This window comes from Micromys minutus, assembly GCF_963924665.1.
Source record: "Micromys minutus genome assembly, chromosome: 24".
NCBI classification, from domain to species: Eukaryota; Metazoa; Chordata; class Mammalia; order Rodentia; family Muridae; genus Micromys; species Micromys minutus.
Genome location: NC_137959.1, coordinates 27,731,399 through 27,744,706, shown reverse-complemented (window position 1 = coordinate 27,744,706; position 13,308 = coordinate 27,731,399). Strand labels below are relative to the sequence as shown.

Genomic DNA, 13,308 nt, shown 5'->3' with positions numbered 1-13,308 from the left:
TCCGTCTTCTCTATTTCCACTTACGTTCTCTTCCCTTCCACTAGCCCTAGGATCCATCTCCTGCCCCTTGTCCTTCTATTTTTAGTTTCCCCTCGGTCCTGTCCCACCCACCAATCCCGGTGCACCACACAGTCCCTCGGACCCTGTCCTGCTCACTTCCCCCCACCCATGGATCTTTGCACCACTCTAGGCCTCCGACCATCTTTTCTCGGGTCACTTCTCATTCTCCACCCACCTACTGCTTCTCCCGCGACCCCATGCCAGTCCTTCTCTCTGCCCAGCCACTCACAGCCTCTTTACCTGCCCCGCCTATCGTCTGCCCCATTCTCCCACCCCTTTCCATTCTACCTTCGAGGACCTACCTCTCCACCTCCCCCCACTCACTGCTTCCGCTCTGTCCCACCCCCTCTGATTCCGTACCCAGGACCTCCCTGTCGCCTGGTAACCCAGCTAGCTGCCCGGTTTGCTCTGTGTGGCTTGCTGGCTTGGAGTCTTCTTGTGTCTTTTGTCTCCTTGCCCCGTCCTGGGCTGACACAGATCCACTTACCTGCCCTAAGCGCCTCGGAACGCAGACCACCTGTCCTTGCTCCGCGTTTCTGCTCTTTAAGATCGGAAATAACTTTCTGCCCCTAGACAACTCCAGGACAGGGACGCCCCCTACCCCCCGCCCAGTCCTCGCTAGGCTTGGCTCTAACCATGTGATCAGTTTTTGCAGAATGCTTTCCTCCTCTTGACTCTTCTTGGAGTTTTCTTACGGCCCCAGGCCACCTTTCTCTAGTACTCCACTTGCCCACCTTCCTCTTGTATTTTACAGGCCACGCTCCTGTCAGGCCTCAGCTAGCCCGTCCTCCTTCCTACTCTCTTTTGTTAGCTGCTTGGGTTCATTCACCACTGGACTAACCAGAGATCTGGAATAACCTAGTTCTCCCCCACCGCCGGCACACCACAGATGCTCTCTTACCTCTACTAAGTTTGCACTCCTGCCCCCATAACTATTATGTGGGTCTTTAAGAGCCCCCTGTTTTCTTCCTTGTCAGCCAGATACACTTTAGTCATGCTCCCTCCCACTGCGCTCTCAGGAAAACTGATGCTTCCTCTTGCCATGAGGGACTTTGTACATCTGTCCCTTCTAACCGTCCACAGTGTGTGTGTGTCTGTGTGTGTAGCTGTCTTTGGCTATTTTGTGAGTCCTTCTTTCTTCCACCCTTCTCCATACCTTTCCCTCCACACTTTCTTTTTTAAAAAGATTTATTTATTCATTTTATGTATGTGAGTACACTGTCACTCTCTTCAGACACACCAGAAGAGGGCACTGGATCCCATTACAGATGGCTGTGAGCCGCCAGGTGGTTGCTAGGAATTGAACTCAGGACCTCTGGAAAACCAGTCAGTGCTCTTAACCACTGAGCCATCTCTCCAGCTCCACCCCCCCCCCCCATTCTACAGTTCAAACCCCTAACATTAGATAAGAGAAAAAAATGGATAGAGAGGAAAGGAGAAAGGAAAGGAAAAAGATCCCTGAATAAAGTCAGGGGTTGGAAAGAGGTGACATTATTATTAAGCCTTCCTGCTAACTAAGGGTATTGAGTTCCTTGGGGCAAGTTTGAACTTTGCTGTCAAGATGTCTAATTTCTTCTTTGTGCACAACTACTTAATAAACTGCAACCAATGACAACCAATCAACAACCGACCCTGCATCTCCAGACCCTAGCATGTATATACTCTCTCTGAGAAGTCCCCAGAATTCCAAATGTCACACAGTTGCATAAACTATCTGCAGCTGGCAAAATCACACCCTGCAAGAGCACGAGACAAATCTTGGTCAGCTGCTGTGGATAATCTGAAGCAGCCCCACACCCCACACTTGGGATTAAAATGGAAACATAATCTTAGGACCTTTCTGTGTTTTCTAAAGAAATCGAAATTTCAGAATTCTCACTGGTGATTATCCATAATATTTCTTGAGACAATATCTCATTGAGCTCGGAGCACACGGGATTTCCACAAAACTTACTTGGTCAAGGAGCCCCAGATGTTCTGTCTCTGCCCAGGACTCAACTCAGACGCAACTGAGGCCCTCATACAGCAAGCATGTTACTGCACGAGCTGTCTTTCCAGCTTCCGCCATCTTGCCATCTTAAGCAAGGATGGTTTTCTCACGGATGGTAAGGCAGTATGTTTTCTTCAGGAAGACGTTCCTTATATTTCTTTGTACATTCAGGAGCAGTGCAAGAAACCCAGGATGTGAAGAAACCCCAGAAGCTTAGGGTAGGGGTTATCCCTGAATAAGATGAGGTCTGTGATGGCCAGAGAGATGGCTCAGCAGTTAAGACCACTTGCTGCTCTTTCAAAGGTTCCCAGCATCCATAAGGCAGCTCACCACCATCTGTAACAGTTCCCATGTCACAGATGGCGTGAGGGGGAAAGTGATGCTACCCCCTTCTGGTGCCTTTGAGTATTGCATGATATGAAACAACCCTGCAGACAAAACACGTATTAAAATAAAAAATGGCTCAGTAGTCTAAAACTACACACAAAATTAAATAAATAAAATTAAGAGAGTCCTGTGTCTTACTGGCTGGTTTAGAGGAAAGCCAGCTGGCATTAAAATTAAACGAGATCAGTCCTGTCTGGGGCTTAGGAAGATGAGATTCTTGTACACAGCATTACTCACAGCACCCAAAGAAAACATGTGAGAATTCTAAGTGAGATTCCCACTTCTAATCTGTATTATAAAACGTGACTATAGGGCTGAAGAGATGGCTCAGAGGTGGAGGTCCTGAGTTCAGTTCCCAGCAACCACATGGTGGCTCACAACCATCTGTAATGGGATCGGATGCCCTCCTCTGGTGTGTCTGAAGACAGTGACAGTGTACTCATATATAATAAGTAAATAAATCTTTTTTAAAAAAAAAAGGGAAAAGGGGTGGGAGAGGGGCTGGAGGTGGAGGTTGGTTTATCTGTTAGGAGTGATGTGTAATGTTGAGGACTAGAATTCCAAATTCAGAACCCGTGTAGAGGCCAGGCCTTTCTCCTCATATTTTTAAGTCTGGCTCCAAGGAGGGTAGAGACTAGATGATCATTAGGGCTTGTTGGGAAGAAGCTGATATCTCTACAATCAGGAAGAGACTCTGCCTCAAAGAATAGGTGGGAAGTGATAGAGAAGGAACCTTGAAGCCCCTTTCTGGCCTCTACATACAGAGGCACACACATCTTACACACATACAAGTACCACATTCACACATAAGTAGGCATGTGTGGTAATCTGAATATGCTTGGTCCCTGGGAAGTGGCGTGGTGAGGAGGTGTGGCCTTTTTGGGTTATCAGAGGAAGTGTGTCACTGTGGGAGATCCTGGATGCTCAGGCTCTGTTCAGTGCAGAAGAATCTCTTCCTTTGCGGAGATGTAGAACCCTCAGCTGCTTTTCCAGCACCCTGACTGCTCATGTTATTCTCCTAGCTGGCAATTCTTTGTACTGCCAAGTAGCATACTTGTACGTGTGTGTGTGTGTGTGTGTGTGTGTGTGTGTGTGTGTGTGTGTGTGTGTAAGGCACAGTCTATCCCTTTTGGAACACTGGGCTCTTTCTTTTCTTTTCTTTCTTTCTTTCTTTCTTTCTTTCTTTCTTTCTTTCTTTCTTTCTTTCTTTCTTTCTTTCTAACTAAAGGCATTTAATTTAATAGATGTGCCCAAGGAAGCTGCCCCTACTCTGAGACACCCAGAATTCAGGTCAGTATCGTCTCCACTTTGTAGACAAACCTTGGGTCAGTGTCACGGTCTTCTAGCGTGGAAAATTCTTAGGATACAATTGGAACAGCTTGCCTTCCTGTGTGGGCTCGAAGCCATATTTCTCCAGGTTGTCAGGATCAAAAGTACCTTCTTTAAAGTCTTTTTTCGATAGCGGGTGTTTCCAGGAAGAGCACTTTGGCGGTCAGAGGTGTGTCTATGCCTGCAGGAGCTCGGTAATTAACGTAGGGCTTGAGTTTGAAGCCGGTCAAGTCTGGGACGACAAATTCTGGGACCATTTCTTTTATTTGCACAAACTTCCTATCAGAAGCATAGATGCCTGTTTTCTTGGCACCCCGACTCTTATTGAAGGTGCGTGGTTCCCGCTTGCTTGTCCTCGTGCCTTGAGTCACGGGCAGTCAGGAAACCCATGCTGGGCTCTGGATAAATCAGCTCTGGGCTGGCAGCTCTAGAGCTCGCCCCTTTCGACCTGAGTCAGCTCAGACACGGTTTCCCTGGCCTGAGCCGTTTAAAACACGGCCAGACCGCTCGTCCACCGGCACAGAACGGTCCTCAGTGCGTTTCCCCACTGGGCTCTTTCTAGGCTGTTGTCTGCTAAGAATATTGTAGTATACCGTTACTCTTGGCTAGGTACCCAGGAGAAGTGCTCACGGTAACCCAGAAGAAGGAACAATATGGGCAACTGTGTGGAGCTGCTTTCCCTCCTGGGCCTGGAAAGACAGCAGGCTGAGTAGTAGGGAAGAGTATCGGTCAAGGTCTTAATGCCAGATGTCTCCGTTTCTGGGGAGATGTGAGCAAATGTGTACTCAGCCTTGATAAGTCTCCAACCACAGACCCAAACAGTGATTTTGCCTGATACCCAACTTGGGGAACCCGCGATGGAGGGGATATATATCAGTAACATGCATGACTCAAAGCCACTGGATTACTGAAAACCCCACCCTAGCATAAATGATGTCTCACGGAGGTTGCTTCTCCAGAGATGGGATAATCACCTATGGGAGGCTTGACTACTTGGAGAGTCTCCTTGGCCAGAGATCATCCACTGCCTCTATGACCGTAGGGTAGGGACTTTGTGAATTTTGTCAAGTCTCAGCTTTCCTGGACTGGATTTTGTTTACTACCCAGGTCTCAGGAGCATCTCTCCTTCCTGAAGAGGGGGTGCTTGTCTGGTGGATGTCCTGGCTAGATTTATGCCAATTTGACCAAATATCTGAGAGGAATGAACTTCAATTGAGAAAATGCTTCTGGAAGATTCCGCTGTAGGCAAGCAAGCCTATAGGGTATTTTCTTAATCTGCCTGAGGGAGGAGGGGCCAGCCCCCTGTGGTTAGAGACACACTTGGCATGGTAGTCCCAGGCTCTATAAGAAAACAGGCTGAACGAATAATGGGATCAAGCCAGTAAACAGTACTCTTCCATGGCCTCTGTCTCCCATTCTGCCTGTAAGGTTCCTGTCTTGCTTGAGTGCCCGTCCTGACTTCCTAGATGGTGAACTGTGATGGGAAGGTGTATGAACTCCTTTCTTCCCAAGTCGCTTTGGATCATGGTGCTTCATGATGACAAAGCTCACCCTAGGAGGAAATAAAGGGCTTTATTACAGAGGTTGGCCCACCTGCCTATCTCTGCCAGCCTGAAACAGAGGCAGCAACCTCTTTCTAGCTAACACCCTGTGCCACAGAATTGTGTGCAGCATTCTCCCATCAGACCCTGCAGTTTGGTTAGCTTCGGGGATGCTTATGCCATCTAAGATGAAGTCTAAAATTATCATGGGCCCAGGGCATGATAAATAAACTACAAACAAACTAACACCATGGGCATTTGGGACTAAGAGAACTGTGAAGGAGCCATAGAGATGGTTTAGCAGTGAAGGTGTCTGTTGTCAGACCTGGGAACCTGAGTTTGATCCCTGAATCCCCATGGTAGAGGGAGGGAACCAACTCCCACAGGTTGCCCTCCAAATTCTTGCTAAGACACCACGCCCACATAGACAATAGGGAGATGTTTTTAAAGACAAAAGAGTGTTTTAAAATGGAGAGGCAGGAACAGTACAGATAAGAAATGGAAGGCCCTGGAGCTTGGCCTGAGCTAGACAAGCTGACCAGATAAGAGCTCTGAGAACAAAGTCAGTACAGATAGGCCAGTTGATTCTTCCCCAAATTCCCCAACTTGTGGAATATATACTGGATACTGCAGGCCCTTTCCCTAGTGTTTCTGATGTCGCTTAACTGTAACTGATCAAACTGTAATTACAAATTTCTTCTAGCATGAGGTTGCCACTTATTCCAGAAACAACACCCCAGATCACCCCGTAGACTTGGGGTAGGATAAGAGCAACTGCAGCTATGTCTCAGTAGGTGGGAAAGAGTTAATTCTCTATAGACACTGAAGGGGAGGACTTGTGGTAAAAGGGACTGGTCATACAAGCACAGGAACACACAGAATAGTCTCACATCTAGTAGACCCAGCGAAGGGCAGAAGCCAGTAAGATCTTCACAGCAGACAACTAGCAATGCTAGCTAGGGCCAGCGGAGGAGCAAACGTTAGAACATAGACTTCTTGTGGGGCCACTCTCCTGGCTGGCAAAGCAATGTATATGTGGCATTATGGGTATGGTTGATCCATGGGAACTTGTATAGTGCCCTCTTGTGAAACACTGTGAGAACTGTCCAGTCTCAATAGAAGCTACTTCTGTCTTTGCTTTCTGCCGTGAGTCCTATGAAAAGCTGCTAGACAAGTAGCCCAGAGCTTTTCTTTATCTTGAGGCTCCCTCTGGGGTTTTGTGTTCTTCTTGAGATCTGTTTTCTGCCATAAATTTTAAAAACTATTTTTTAGATCTTATAAAAATCTGTATGGGTAAGATACCCATGGAGATCAGAAGGAGGCACTGGAACCTTTGGAGCTAGAGGGACAGATCTTGTGAGCCACTGTGTGGGTGGTGGGACCTGGACCCAGGTCATCTGGAAGAGCAGCCAGTGCTCTTAACCACTGAACCATCTCTCTAGACCCTCTGCGCAAATCTTTTTAATTTTTCACTTTTAAGTTTTTTTTCTTATGCTTTGTTAAAGGCTTATGTGTATCTATGTTTTTCTGCGTGGGTTATAGGCATGTGAGCGCAGAGGCAGAAGCCTGGAGAGGCAGCTGGATTATGGAGCTGGAGTTAGAGACAATCATTAACCATCTTACCTCTGATCCTCTGTAAGAATGGGATGCTTAAACCACCGTTCCTGAGATTTCTTTCTATGATAATGCCTTTCCAAAAGTAACCTTTGTCCGTGGATTTCTGTTTTTTTTTTTTTTTTCTCTTGAGTATCTGAAACAAGAAACTGGAGCTAACTCCTGTGTTATGAACCCTTAGATGAGAAAGTCTCACTCTGCTCTCAGAAGAACTTCATTTGTCCCTGTTTCTCCTTTTCAGGCTTAGGACTCCAGGTTCCTCCTTACAGATCTCCTTCTTTAGATGCCTGTTGGAGTCTTCACTTTTCCCTCAGGAAGATGATTCCCCTTCAGGATGGCTATGGCTTGATCATCTAGGGTAATGATTCTCAACCTGTGGGTTTTGATCCCTTTGAGGGTTAAATATCAGATATCCTACATATCAGATATTTACATTATTATCCATAGCAGCAGCAAAATTATAGTTATGAAGTAGTCATGAAGTCATTTTATGTGTGGGGGTGACCACAACATGAAGAATGGTATTAGAGGGTCCCAGCTGAATATTAGCATCCATCACTCTATGTTTTCTGACAGTGAATGTGATGTTGGTAGAAGATTGCTTATCTCCTGGTGATGATGCTTCTCTTGCCACAATGTATTGTTCTCCCTCAAACTGAAAGCCAAAACTGTAGCCCTTTCTCCTTTAAGTTGCTTCTGTTCAGTGACCTGACAAGTAAATAGTACATCCTCATCACGGGCCAGCTCTGAGGAGCTTTCCTCAGGCTCCTTTTGTTTGCCCCATTGTCTTGACCACTGAACTTTAACTAAGGTCCATTTCAGACTCCAGAGTAAAAATAGTGACGGGAGTGCATAGTTCTCCTAGCAGCCAGTGAGGCAGGTGCTTTAAAAGGGGCACACCCTTTGGCTTTGTGGTTCTTTATATTTTTCTGGACCTTCTGGCTCATACATTTGACAATTTTCAGTAGGTAATGTCATTCATTATTTTTGGTTAGCCCCAAACTGTGCCCTCTAGTCCATAAATGTGGGAGAATTCTGGGTTCCAGGTCCAGGTGCAGATTTGACTTTAATTTTCAGAAGTTTCTATGGAACTAAGAGCATTGGATAAATGTTGTCCTGTTTTTTAAAATTTATCTATTTTATAAAATATTATTATACCTCACAAAATTTGTTACATAATAATATATGATGATAAATACATGCTTTTTTTCCCCTATTTTTTTTCTTTCATTTTTTCTAAGAAGAACTGAAGCTTCCACATTTTAGCCTTCCTTCTTTTTGAGCTTCATAAGGTCTATGAGTTGTTTCTTGAGTATTCAGAGATTTCTGGGGCTAGTATCTAATTATCAGTGACTGCATACCATGTGTGTTCTTTTGTTACTGGGTTACCTCACTCAGAATGATATTCTCTAGTTCCATCCATTTGCCTAGGAATTTTGTAAAGTCATTGTTTTTAATAGCTGAGCAGTACTCCGTTGTGTAAATGTACCACATTTTCTGTATCCATTCCTATGTTGAAGGACATCTGAGTTTTTTCCAGCTTCTGGCTATTATAAATAAGGCTGCTATGAACATGGTGGAGCATGTGTCCTTATTATATATTGGAGCATCTTTGGGGTATATGACCAGAAGTGGAATAGCTGGGTCTTCAGGTAGTATTATGTCCAATTTTCTGAGGAACTGCCAGACTGATTTCCAGAATGGTTGTACCAACTTACAACCCCACCAACAGTGGAGGAGTATTCCTCTTTCTCCACATCCTTGCCAGTATCTGCTGTCATCTGAGTTTTTTATCTTAGCCATTCTGACTTCTGTGAGGTGAAATCTCAGGGTTGTTTTCATTTGCATTTCCCTGATGAGTAGGTATGTTGAGCATTTCTTTAGGTGCTTCTTGGCCATTTGGTATTCCTCAGTTGAGAATCCTTTGTTTAGCTCTGTACCCCATTTTTAAAAAATAGGATTGATTCTCTGGAGTCTAACTTCTTGAGTTCTTTGTATATATTGGATATTAGACTTCTATCAGATGTGGGATTGGTAAAGATCCTTTCCCAGTCTGTTGGCTGCCATTTTGTTTTCTTGACAGTGTCCTTAGCCTTACAGAAACTTTGCAATCTCAAGAGGTCCCATTTATCGATTCTTGATCTTAGAGCATAGGCCATTGGTGTTCTGTTCAAGAAAATTTTCCCTATGCCTATGTGTTCTAAGCTATTTTCCACTTTTTCTTCTTATAGTTTCAGTGCACCTGGTTTTATGTGAACATCTTTGATCCACTTGCACTTGAGCTTTGTGCACGGAGATAAGAAAGGATCGATTTGCATTCTTCTGCATGCTGACTGCCAGTTGAACCAACAGCATTTATTGAAGAGGCTGTCCTTTTTCCATTGAATGTTTTTAGCTCTTTTGTCAAAGCTCAAGTGACTATATGTGTGAGGGCTCATTTCTGGGTCTTCATTTCTGTTCAATTGATCTACCTGCCTATCTCTGTACCAATACCATTCAGTTTTAAACACAATTGCTTTGTAATATAGCTTGAGATCAGGGATGGTAATTCCCCCAGAAGTTTTCTTGTTGAGAATAGATTTTGCTATTCTAGGGTTTTGTTATTCCAGATGAATTTGCAAGTTGCTTTCTCTTTCCAACTCTATGAAGAATTGAGTTGGAATTTTGATGGGGATTGCATTGAATCTGTAGATGGCTTTTGGTAAGATGGTCATTTTTACAATGTTGATCCTTCCAATCCATGAGCATGGGAGATCTTCCCATCTTCTGAGATCTTCAATTTCATTCTTCAGAGATTTGAAGTTCTTGGCATAAGAGCTTTCACTTGCTTAGTTACAGTCACACCAAGGTATTTCATATTGTTTGTCACTATTGTGAAGGGTATCTTTTCCCTAATTTCTTTCTCAGCATGTTTATTCTTTGAGTAGAGGAAAGCTACTGATTTGTTTGAGTTAATTTTATATCCAGCCACTTTGCTGAAGTTGTTTATCAGCTGTAAAAGTTTTCTGGCAGGATTTTTGGGGTCACTTAAGTATACCATCATGTCATTGGCAAATAGTGGTATTTTGATTTCTTCCTTTTCAATTTTTATCCCTTTGATGTCCTTTTGTGGTCTAATTGCTCTGGCCAGGACTTCCAGTACTATATTGAATAGGTAGGGAGAGAATGGACAACCTTGTCTAGTCCCTGATTTTAGTGGGGTTGCTTCAAGTTTCTCACCATTTACTTTGATATTGGCTACTGGTTTGCTGTATATTGCTTTTACTATGTTTCAGTATGGGCCTTGGATTCCTATTCTTTCCAAGACTTTTAACATGAAGGGGTGTTGAGTTTTGTCAAATGCTTTCTCAGGATCTAGTGAGATAGTCATGTGGTTCTTTTTCTTTGACTTTGTTTATATGATGGATTATGTTGATGGATTTCCATATATTGAACCATCCCTGCATTCCATGGTGAATGTTTGTTTTGATGTGTTCTTGGATTCGGTTTGCAAGAATTGTATTGAGTATTTTTGCATCAATGTTCATGAGGGAGATTGGTCCAAAGTTCTCTTTCCTTGTAGGGTCTTTGTGTGGTTTAGGAATGAGAGTAATTGTGGCTTCAAAGAATGAATTGGGTAGTGTTCCCTCAGTTAGTTTGGAGAGTATTGATTGGTATTAGGTTTTCTATTAAGGTCTGATATAATTCTGCACTGAACCCATCTGGTTCTGGGTTTTTTTTTTTTTTTTTTTTTTTTTTTTGGAGGCTTTTGATGACTGCTTCTATTTCTTTAGGTGTTATGGGATTGTTTAGATGGTTTATCTGATCCTGATTTAATTTTGGTATCTGGTATCTGTCAAGAAATGTGTCCATTTCCTCCAGATTTTTCCAGTTTTGTTGAGTATAGGCTTTTGAAGTAGGATCTGATGATTTCTTGAATTTCCTCAGTTTCTGTTGTTATGTCTCCCTTTTCATTTCTGATCTTCTTAATTTGGATACTCTCTCTGTGCCCTCTAGTTAGTCTGGCTAAGGGCTTTTCGATCTTGTTGATTTTCTCAAAGAACCAGCTCCTGGTTTTGTAGCTTCTTGGCATGGTTCTTTTTGTTTCTACTTGATTGATTTCTGCTCTGAGTTTTGATTATTTTCTGCCATGTAGATTTATGTTAAGGCAATACATGATTAGACAGGGAGAGGAGGTGGGAAAAGGAGATGAAACGGAAGAGGAGGAGTCAGAGGAGAAGGAGGAGAGGACCGAACAGAAACAGGACTGTTCAGGGCAAGTGAAAAGGCATCTCCTAGGAGGGGAATAGAGTGTAGTGGTAAACCTGCCCAAAATAGACGCAGCTTGTTTTCCTAATTACTGAGTTGTGTTTTCATTGAATAGGTTTATTTGGGTTGAAGAAGAAAATGCAACAAATTGGCCATTCGGTTGAAGAGGATATTGCAACACTATTGTCTACTTCTCTTGGGTGTATCTGCTTCTTTTTATTCTAGAGCTTTCAGCTGTGCTGTCAAGCTGCTAGTGTATACTCTCTCCAGTTTCTTTTTGGAGGCATTCAGAGCCATAAGTTTTCCTCTTAGTACTGCTTTCATTGCATCACATAGGTTTGGGTATGTTGTGCTTTCATTTTCATTAAATTCTAAAAAAAACCCTTAACTTCTTTCTTTATTTTTTCCTTGACCATGTTATCATTGAGCAGAGCATTGTTCAGCTTCCATGTGTATGTAGGCTTTGGTTGTCTTTGTTGTTATTAAAGACCAGCCTTAGTCCATGGTGATCTGATAGGATGCATGGGAGTATTTCACTCTTCTTATATCTGTTGAGGCTTGTTTTGTGACCGACTACATGGTCAGGTTTGGAGAAGGTGCTGTGCTGTGCTGAGAAGGTGTATTCTTTTGTTTTAGGATGAAATGTTCTGTAGATGTCTGTTAATTCCAATTGGTTCATGACTTCTGCTAGTTTTGCTGTGTCTCTGTTCAGTTTCTGCTTTTATGATCTGTCCATTGATGAGAGTGAGGTATTGAAGTCTCCCACTGTTATTGTGTGTGGTGCAATATATGCTTTGAGCTTTAGTAAGGTTTCTTTTATGAATCTGGGTGCTTTTGTATTTGGAGCATAGATGTTCAGGATTGAGAGATTGTCTTGATAGATTTTTCCTGTGATGAGTAAAAAGTGTCCTTCTTTATCTTTTTTGATAACTTTTGGTTGAAAATCTTTTTTATTCGATATTACAATGGCTACTCCAGCTTGTTTCTTGGGACTATTTGCTTGGAAGTTTTTTTCCCAGCCTTTTTCTCTGAGGTAGTGTCTGTCTTTGTTGCTGTGATGAATTTCTTGTATACAGCAAAATGCTGGATGCTGTTTACATATCCAATATGTTAGTCTATATCTCTTTATTGGGGAATCGAGTCCATCGATGTTAACAGATATTAAGGGATAGTGATTGTTGTTTCCTGTTATTTTTTTGTTAGAGGTAAAATTACGTTTGTATGTCTTTCTTCTTTTGGTTTTCTTGCATAATTATTTTCTTGCTTTTCCTAAGGTGTAGTTTCCCTCCTTGTGTTGGATTTTCCATTTATTATCTTTTGTAGGGCTGAATTTGTGGTCAGATATTGTGTGAATTTGGTTTTGTCTTGGAATATCTTGGTTTCTCCATCTATGGCAGCTGAGAGTTTTGCTGGATATAGTAACCTGGGCTGGCATTTGTGTTCTCTTAGGGTCTGTATGATGTCTGTCAGGATCTTCTAGCTTTCATAGTCTCTGTTGAGAAGTTTGGTGTAATTCTGATTGGTCCGCCTTTATATGTTACATGACCCTTTTTCCTAACTGCTTTTAGTATTCTTTCTCTGTTTTGAACATTTGGTGTTTTGACTTTTATGTGTCAGGAAGAATTTTTTTTTTCTGGTCCAATCTATTTGGAGTTCTGTAGGCTTCCTGTATGTTCATGGTCATCTGTTTCTTAAGGGTAGGGAAGTTTTCTTCTATGATTTTGTTGAAGATATTTACTGTGCCTTTTAGTTGACATTCTTTACCCTCTTCTACACCTATTATCCTTATGTTTAGTCTTCTCATTGTGTCCTGGATCTTCTGGACATTTTGGGTTAGGAGCTTTTTGGTTTTTGCATCTTCTCTGACTGTTTTACCTATGTTTTCTATGTTGTCTTCTGCCCCTGAGATTCTCTCTTCCATCTCTTGTAGTCTGTTGGTGATGCTTGTATCTATGACTCCTGATTTCTTTCTTAAGTTTTCTATCTCCAGGGTTGTCTCTTTTTGTGATTTCTTTATTGTATCTCTTTTCATTTTCAATTCCTTTACCTGTTTGGTTGTGTTTTCCTGTAGTTCTTTGAGTGATTTCTCCTGTAATTGTTTAAGGGAGTTTTTCATGTGCTTCTCAAAGATCTCCATAT

General features: G+C 42.7%; 1 pseudogene across 1 annotated transcript; it reads right to left on the bottom strand.

The window, feature by feature from the left end:
- Positions 1-3,779: 3,779 nt before the first annotated feature.
- LOC308436261 (large ribosomal subunit protein mL41-like) lies at positions 3,780-5,093 on the bottom strand (annotated as a pseudogene). The gene is made up of 2 exons: positions 5,087-5,093; positions 3,780-4,127 (listed from the first exon to the last, which is right to left on the bottom strand). The product of its transcript is annotated as a large ribosomal subunit protein mL41-like (transcript).
- Between the last annotated feature and the right edge of the window lie 8,215 nt (positions 5,094-13,308).